Source organism: Cebus imitator, unplaced genomic scaffold (assembly GCF_001604975.1).
Source record: "Cebus imitator isolate Cc_AM_T3 unplaced genomic scaffold, Cebus_imitator-1.0 Scaffold61, whole genome shotgun sequence".
Classification (NCBI taxonomy): domain Eukaryota; kingdom Metazoa; phylum Chordata; class Mammalia; order Primates; family Cebidae; genus Cebus; species Cebus imitator.
Window position 1 is genome coordinate 8193148 of NW_016107376.1, and position 8726 is coordinate 8201873.

Below are 8726 nucleotides of genomic sequence, written 5' to 3' on the forward strand. Positions count from 1 at the left end.
TTTTTTGAGATGGAGTCTCGCTGTGTCACCAGGCTGGAGCACAGTAGCACGATCTCGGTGCACTGCAACCTCTGCCTCCCGTATTCAAGCGATTCTCCTGCCTCAGCTTCCCAAGTAGCTGGGACTATAGGCATGTACCACAATGCCCAGCTCATTTTTGTATTTTTAGAAGATATAGGGTTTCACCATTTTGGCCAGGATGATCTTGATCTCTTGATGTCGTAATCCACTGGCCTCAGCCTCCCAAAGTGCTGGGATTATAAGTGTGAGCCACCGTGCCTGACCCAACCTTCTTTTTTTTCATGGGCTTCTATCTTATTCTTACAAGGTATCCAAGCTAATAGCCCTTATGCCTGCTGCCTCGGTTTCTTCAGTCTTCTGCCTTTCTTTTACATGTACAGCCTTGTTTCTGTGAAGCTCACTGCCACTGGGTCTCTTTCTGATTCCACAGTAAGCTATTTGTGGCCGTGTGGTCGATAAACGCTCATAGTGGCTGCCCCGACTGCCCTCCTGGCAGGACTAGGAACTTCTGGCCTCTCCACCATCCGGGGCTAAGACCTTGCCCAATGCCAGGGTGGGTGTCCCTCTGACTGGCTATTGAATGTCACCTCCATATCCTCTCTGCCGTGCCAGAGTCCCATGGCCACCCGTAGGGCAGTGAATTTGGAAGAGGGCTCCAGGACTCGGCACACTCTGCTGTTCGCAGCTGTCATTGATTACAGTGAGGGGAGGCAGGAGTGTCAGCACAAGGAAGGGGCCTGGGGCGGAGTCCAGGGGGAACCAGGGCCAGCACCCAGTGTCCTCTCCCAGTCCCTGCACCTTCACATGGGATGCACTTGGCTGGCCTAGCACTATGTCACCCAGGGTGTTTAGTGGGGCTGCCTAGTTGGCAGGTGCTGCTTCGCTCAGAGCACACTGTCAGACTCCTAGGAGGCAAGAAGGGGTCTGGCATAAACCACGTTTGTACAAACAGTTCAGGTGCAGAGAGCCTCGTATCACTTCTAGGATTGGTGGGAACCCTCCCAATTCAAGTTCCCAGACAACATGAGCAGGCCACACAGAGGCAGCTCACGTCTGCTGTAACAACTCACCTGCAATCTTCAGTGCCTTCTGCTCTATTCCTTTTCCCCCACTTCCCCCACCATCTTAATACTAGGAACAGGCCCTATCTCCTTGAGGCCTGGGCTGGGCCTCTGAGCGCCCAGAGGCCTCATGGTGGGTGGTGGCTGCCCGCTGCAGGGTCCCTGGCCACACTGAAGAACACCTTCCTGGAAGTGATGCTGCGGCTCCTGGGGGAGGTGTGGCGGGAGTGGGCATGTGGTGGCTTCAGGCCTGGGGGCCCCGGATGCCAGGCAACCGGGGTCCCAGGCCCATCAGGATGGACGTGGGGTCCGTGAAAGGCACCCTGGAGCTGGTGAGTGAGAGCAAGGATGGGGCGTGGCTGGCAGTTTAGGACGACCGAGACAGCATTCACTGTCCCCTCCCTCTCCAGGTGGCTCAGCAGGTGCTGTCCGGGGCTGAGGCCACGTTCTCATGGGCACTGAAGAGGCTCTGCAAACCCCTGCTGGACCTGTATGACCTCGTGACCAGGTAATGCAGGGTTGGGAGTGGCACATCCGGCATTCCTGCCACATATCAGGTGCAATGACGAATGTTTCGACACTTTCTTGACTCCCTGACTACTCTGACCGCCCTACACAAAGGCTTCTTCACTCCCCATTTCACAGGAGAGGAAACTGGGGTTTCTTCCTCACTCCACAGAGACCTTGTGAGCATGATCCCAGGGCAGGCAGGATTTTAGGAGCTGCTGCAGAGGACCACAGTGGGCGAGGCTGACCCCTGCCTTCAGGAAGCTCAGTTTTACTCAGAGACAGACATGAAGCACAAGGAATCTACAGCAGGGTGTGCACTGCTCCCTGCAGAGTGCCTCAGAGCCACCTCTTAAGCAGGCCATTCTGCTCTGTCACATTTCCTTGCTTTTGTTTAGTAATCATCTTTTTTTTGAGATGGAGTCTCACTCTGTCTCAGTGGTGTGATCTCAGCTCATTGCAACCTCTGCCTCCTATGTTCAAGTGATTCTCCTGCCTCAGCCCTCCGAGTTGCTGGGACTACAGGTGTGTGCACTACTGCACCTGGCTAATTTTTTGCCTTTTTAGTAGAGACAGGGTTTTGCCACTCCAGGCTGGTCTCAAACTCCTGACGTTCCGTGATGCAACCCCTTTGGCCTTCCAAAATGTCGAGATTACAGGCATGAGCCACCACTTCTGGCCTGTTTTGTAATCTTTTAAACACATAAAAGCCCTTCTTTCTTGCAGGCCTTGCAGAAGCCGACCACAGGCTGGGTATGGCCCACTGCCCATCATTTACCACCACTCTGCCATACATTAGGTGGCAAATGCTAAAGAAGGAACATTGTTGAGATGGTGGGCTGGGGATTCTATGGTGTGGCCATGGCCAACTTTGAGGAGAAGGTACAGTTTGAGCAAGAGCCATGGGGCCAGTATGGGAACAGAGCTCCAGGCGGGGGCACCACTGCACAGAGGCCTGGGAGAGGGATGTGCCTGGCCTGTTTTTGAGATGGAGTCTCGTGCTGTGTCACCCAGGCTGGAGTGCTGTGGTGTGATCTCGGCTCACTGGAACCTCTGCCTCTCGAATTCAAGTGATTCTCCTGCCTCAGCCTCACAAGTAGCTGGGATTACAAGCATTCACCACCATACCCGGCTAATTTTTGTATGTTTAGTAGAGGCAGGGTTTCACTATATTACCCAGGCTGGTCTCAGAATCCTGGGCTCCAGAGACTCAGTGCTGGGATTACGGGCATGAACCACCTTGCGTGGCCTGTTTGAATAGCAAGGTGGTGGGGCTGATCCAACTGGGAGGGACTGGCTGCTTCCTGCCCCCAGCTGCAGGGCCTCTGGGCTCCCTAAAAGGTAAGTGAGGCTACCTGCCCCTCCTCCTCACCGGCCCATCAACAACAGAGTGTGCAATGTTCCTCTGCCCACTCTACCCCCACATGAGCCAAGATCTCCCTGATCATTCAGATCTCACAGGCTTGACCCTACTCTACATATTGAAAAGTTCCAGTCCTCCCCCCAACTGTAGGAATTTCCTAGACCTTTTGGTCAGGCACACTGGCTCATGACTGTAATCCCAGGACTTTGGGCAGATCACTTGAGGTCAGGAGTTGGAGACCAGCCTGGCCAACATGGTGAAACCCTGACTCTACTAAAAATACAAAAATAAGCTGGGCATGGCAGTGAGTGCATGTAGTTCCAGCTACTGTGGAGGCTGAGACAGGAGAATCACTTAAACCCAGGAGCTGAGGTCACAGGGAGTCAAGATCGTACCAGTATACCCGAGCTTGGGGAACAGAATAAGATTCTGTCTCAAAAAACAACAATTTCCTACACCTTCCAGCTCCTGTCCTTGGCACCCGCACACACTGGCCCATGCTGCTAAAGACCCAGGGGGCAGATCAGACATGACATCAGACATCTGTGTCTCCAAAATAGGACAGCTTGTTTCTGTCCTGGCCTCACCCCCTACCTCCGCTGTCATGCTGCCCTCTGTCCTCCTCCACCTCATTATGGGATTTCCTAGAACAAGGACAGCCCTTCCCCGAGAGGCACCCTAATGTTCTCCATGGCAGAGCTCTTCCTGCAGACCTGTGAGCTCCCCCTCTGCAGACAAAAGCAGCAAGGCTCGGCTAGGCATAGCGACTTGTCCCGTGTGTTCCCTCTAGGAACTATTCAGTAGTGATGATGTTGGCACTGCTGGCTCAGGGGAATGAGCCCCTGGACATGGCCCAGGTGACCAGCTACCTGATGGAGTAGAAGCTGCTGCAGCAGCTCCGAGAGCTGTCCAGGGCCAATGTGCTGGCCAAGTTCTACCAGCTAAGATGCAGCCTGCTGCAGGGTCTCTGGGAGTATGAGTCCTGCCCCGGGCTGTGCTACCCTCCTCCCTGGGAGCCCCCTGCCCTGTGGGCACAGCAGCAGGGCCATGCAGAGGCAGGTACTGTGGGGGCACAGGGAAGCCTGCAGAGGCTCATGGCATCACAGTGCCAGGCCCAGCTTATTGGAATTCCCAAGGTCCTATGGGACTCGGGCTGAGGCAGCACATCCTGCTTTTCTCCAGATTATAAGGCCTGGCCTAGCAGCAGTACAGCCAAGGGCGGTGCTGGGATGACCAGCTCTGGGCTCCTGGGGAGCTTGCGTGTTGCTCAGGTGAGTCTGCTAACCTCCGTGGACTCAGCTTCCTCCACTGTCAAATGCAAGTAACCATGTGGCTCCCTCACATGGGTAAGGGGCATGTGCGGTTCTTAATACATGAGGGAGGCCCTCACGTCCATGGGGGAGCCATAGTACCCAGGCTTGGCAAGGAGCGGTTTATCTGTGTGGGACTCACACGGAGGCCTACGGCTCCCTAGAAGCGTGGGTGTAGTCAGGATTAAGCAGCACGCTGATCTTGTAGAAAATAGCCTGGTCTTCAAGTTCTATGTGTGTGTGACCATGGAATTCTCTGTGCCCCTCAGTTCTGACAGCTGACCAGGGGGCTGGTAGTCCCTCCCTTGGGATGCTGGCCCTGGCCATCAGGTGTCTGGCTGTGCACGATGGATGGTGCTTTCCTGCCATGGGCATGAGCACCCCCAATGCACAGCTCGGGGCAGCGCTGGCTGGACTGGTCAGACCTGCTCCTTCACAGGCCATCTCTTCCCTATTTGGAAGACAGCAGTTCTGCAGGACACTGCTGTCATGTTTGAGGGAGCCGTTGGCCATCCACTTAAACAGTCAGTGTTTCCCCCTCACCCCAGTAGTTTCCTTGAGATTAAGTGGTTGACTTGTATGATTCTTTTTTTTGAGACTAGATCTCACACTGTTGTCATGGTTGGACATGGTTGGAGTGCAGTGGTACGATCTTGGCTCCCTGCACTCTTGACCTCCAGGGTTCAAGTGTCCTCCTACCTCAGCCCGGCAAAGTGCTGGGATGGCTTAGCGCCACTGTACCTGGCCGATGTGTGAATTTCAAGTGCACGATTCAGTAGCTTCTAGATTATTCAGAGTTGTGCATGCCTCACCACAATCGATTTTAAAACATTTTTATCCTAAAATGAAACCCTGCAGCTGCCAGCCTGCCTGCTCTGTCCATGGCTATGCCTGCTGTGGACATCTGATGTAAACAGAAGCATGACTATGTGGCCTCTGAGCCAGGCTTTATTACTTAGCACAGCAATTTTGTAGTGGGTCTGGGAACTCCATTCCTTGTTAGGGCTGAATTGGGCCATAGCCCTTCAGCTCACGTCATCCTGAAGCAGGTGAGGGATCGCTGGGCCTCTGGCTGCTGCACCAGGGGAGGGGGACTCCTGGCCTCAGGGCAGACTAAGCCGGGGCTCTAGGCATTGGGGTGTCCAGAAGGCATTGGGCTCCCACTGCAGTGGGTGGAGCTGGCTCCACTCACCCTGCCTTTGGGGCTGATTCTCCCCAGATCATGCCCTGGTGGCCCAGGCCCAGCATGTGGTGACTTCTGACAGCCAGGTGTGGGACCTCAGTACCCAGTGTGGCAGCATCTTGCTGGCCCAAGACTTTGCTCACAACACATTCTCCCCGATGCTGAGTCAGACAGACTCGGGGCTCATGGCCCTGATTGTGGAGCTGAACCACCTGACCTTCATCTTCTACCCCAGGCTGCAGGTGAGGAGGAGAGACCCAAGCTTCCCCCGGAGACCTGTGCCTGTGGCAGGTTGCCTGGGGAGACGACCCTTTCAAGCTTGTCTCCTGGCTGTGGGTCAGCCCTCCTGATCACCCCATCTTGTCCACAGGCCTACAGGCTGTACAACTCCTCCCTGCCGGGGGAGAGCTGTCTAGACCTCCAGCTGCCTCTTGCCATGAAAAGGAGGGACATCCCCAGGATTGAGCTGGCCAGTGAGGACAGGGTCTCCATGTCCTGTGACGTGCCCACCGGCCTCTGCAGCCTGACTCTGGGCCTCTGGCACCACGGTGAGTCTGGGCCCCAGCAGGGTTGGCCCCACCACCAAGAGCCTCTTCGGGATGCACCATTCTCAGCTTCCATTGTGACAGGTCCCCGGGGCTATAGGCGGCCATTGTGGTTGAGATGAAAGCACCGAGGCCCAGGGCTTTCTGCCCACATCCCTGGGATATGTGGCTCCAAGGTGGAGTTGGCCTTTCTGTGGTCCCTCTGCCAAGGACACAAAGGGCAGGCCTGGATTCCGGCCACTCGGGCTGAGAACGTGGAGAGGGGATGCGGGGACACACGCTGTCATCAGTCCCTGCTTTCTCTCCCTCTTCTGATGAGAGTTTGCAGCCAGAGCCCTGGGCTTCGGGAGTCCGGGATGGAGGGATTCTACCAATACTCCGTGTGCCTCAGGCTTGTCTCTCGTACAGGTCCCCTGGGGGAGGATCATGGGCTTTCAGAACCACCTCAGCTTCCCTCCTCCCCACAGGCATATCGGCTGGCCTTCTGAGCACCACCGACAATGAAGCAGGCAACGATCTGATGTTGCTGGACGGCTCTGTGGCCCACATCCTGGAGGAGCTCAGCCTGGCCTGACAGTTGAGCAGGTGCGCCTGCCCTTCCGCCCTCTGGCTGAGGCTCTTCAGGGCTGCTCGCTGCAGAGTCCCAGGAGAGGCAGGTGGCCTGCTGGCTCTGCAGAGGTCTTTGCAGGCCCAGGGTTGGGGGGAGTCTCCTGCTGAGACCGATGCATGTGGGGGAGCCACATGGTCCAGCGGGGAGCCTGAGTCTTGTGTCTGTCCTGCCAGGTGGATGGTGACTGTAGGGCGACCGATAAGACTCAGCAGGCCTGCCCAGGACAGAGCCCCGCCTGCCCGGCCTTCCAGGACCCCTACTCCAGCTTGAGGAACTGCTTCTGGGTGGTGTGAGCCTGCGCCCTGGGGCACAGAAAGCCCTTTCCCCAATCTACCCTGGGAAGTGGCATGGAGGAGAGGCCTAGGCTAGAGACAGTGACTGGGTGGCCCTGATTTCAGGTGGAGCCTGCATCATTCCTTGGCCTGTGTGTGCAGGAGCCCTGTGGCATCCGGGAGCTCCAGTGTGCCTGCACTCTGGCGGCTGCCTACATCCACCTGTGTGCCCGCAGCTTCGTGTCCCAGGCCCCTCCTCCACAGTGCAGTAAGCCGCCGCAGCTGGCTGCCACTCTGCCCCATCTGGCATCTGCCTTCCAGCCAGAGGGAAAACCTGTCTCTCTCTCATCAGAGAGAACAAATAATTGTCATTCAAGGAGCTAAGAGTCAAAACAAAACATTTATAGCCTGACACAGCTGGGATGTGTGTCCCCTCCAAATATCACGTTTGTTAGAGGGGCTACATCCCTCATGGATGGCTTAGCAGCCTCTGTTTGGTGAAGTGTGAGTTCTTGCTCGATTACTTCACATGAGAGCAGTTTGTTTATAAAGAGCCGGGTACCTCCTCTCTCTCTTTGCACCCCTCCTGTTTCTGCCATGACTGTAAGCTTCCCGGGGCCTCACCAGAAGCCAAGCAGATGCTGGAGCTGTGCTTGTACAGCCTGTAGAACTGTGAGTCCATTATATCTCTTATTTGTGATCTGCCCAGGCTGCAGTGTAGTAGCACAATTTTGCCTCATCTCAACTTCCACCTCCCAGGTTCAAGCAATACTCCTGCCTCAGCCTCCCAAAAACACAGTCGAGTATTTTTGTAGAGATGGTGTTCTTCCATGTTGGCCGGGCTGGTCACAAATTCCTGACCTCTGGTGATCCACCTGCCTTGGCCTCCCAAAGTGCTGGGATGACAGGCTTGAGCCACCATGCCCAGCCTCACTAGGGATTTGAATGTCCACTCCTGTTTAGAGAAAATGCTCAGCCCATTTTCCCTCTGCTCTCATACCACAAAAATCATCATCAACACAGAAGATGACTTCTGCGAGCAAATGTGTTAAGGTTTGTCCCCATTACCAAGGTGGACCTCTAATTCAGTTCTAACACTAGTTACCTTGAGATTCTTTAACCAGTGCTGCATATGATTGCTACAGCCAAAGCCCCACTAAAGGCACGGAGGTCAGAATCAACAAGAGGAGTGGACTTCCAAGAGCTACAGATGCCAGAATTAGTGGCTGCCATTCACAGACATTTAAAACTTAATTCAACAGCAGAAGAGAAAATTAATCAACTGGAAAATATGACAAAGGGCAGACGACATGAGAGGATCCAAGATGTCTCAAAGAAATTCCAGGCCGGGTGTGGTGGCTCATCCCTGTAATCCCAGCACTTGGGGGGCCAAGATGAGTGGATCACCTAAGGTCAGGAGTTCAAGACCAGCCTGGCCAACATGGTGAAAACCCATCGCTACGAAAAATACAAAAAGTAGGCAGGACTGTTGGTGTGTTCCTTTAATCCCAGCTACTCAGGAGGCTGAGGCAGGAGAAATACTTGAACCCAGAAGGTGGAGGTGGCAGTGAGCCGAGATCTCGCCACTGCACTCTAGCCTGGTGACAGAATGAGAGTCTGTCTCAAGAAAAATTCCAGAATGAAAACAGAGACAGGACCCAGGTCCCTTTAGAGTCAGGAGGCACAATCCCCAGTACAATAAATCCATCCATACCTAGACCCATCAAAACACAATTGCGCCGGGCGCGGTGGCTCAAGCCTGTAATCCCAGCACTTTGGGAGGCCGGGGCGGGTGGATCACGAGGTCAAGAGATCGAGACCATCCTGGTCAACATGGTGAAACCCCGTCTCTAC

At 55.0% G+C, this 8726-nt stretch overlaps 2 long non-coding RNA genes across 2 annotated transcripts in view; one reads left to right on the forward strand and one right to left on the reverse strand.

The window, feature by feature from the left end:
- LOC108305283 overlaps positions 1-8726 on the reverse strand; it is a 16720-nt gene that overhangs the window by 6813 nt on the left and 1181 nt on the right. The gene's annotated exons all lie outside the window — the stretch shown is intronic.
- The window catches only part of LOC108305287, a 16827-nt gene continuing 10841 nt past the window's right edge, over positions 2741-8726 (forward strand). The window contains exons 1-2 of the long non-coding RNA XR_005200477.1: positions 2741-5687; positions 5816-6887. This is a non-coding gene — a long non-coding RNA (uncharacterized LOC108305287). The remainder of the gene's footprint in view (positions 5688-5815; positions 6888-8726) is intronic.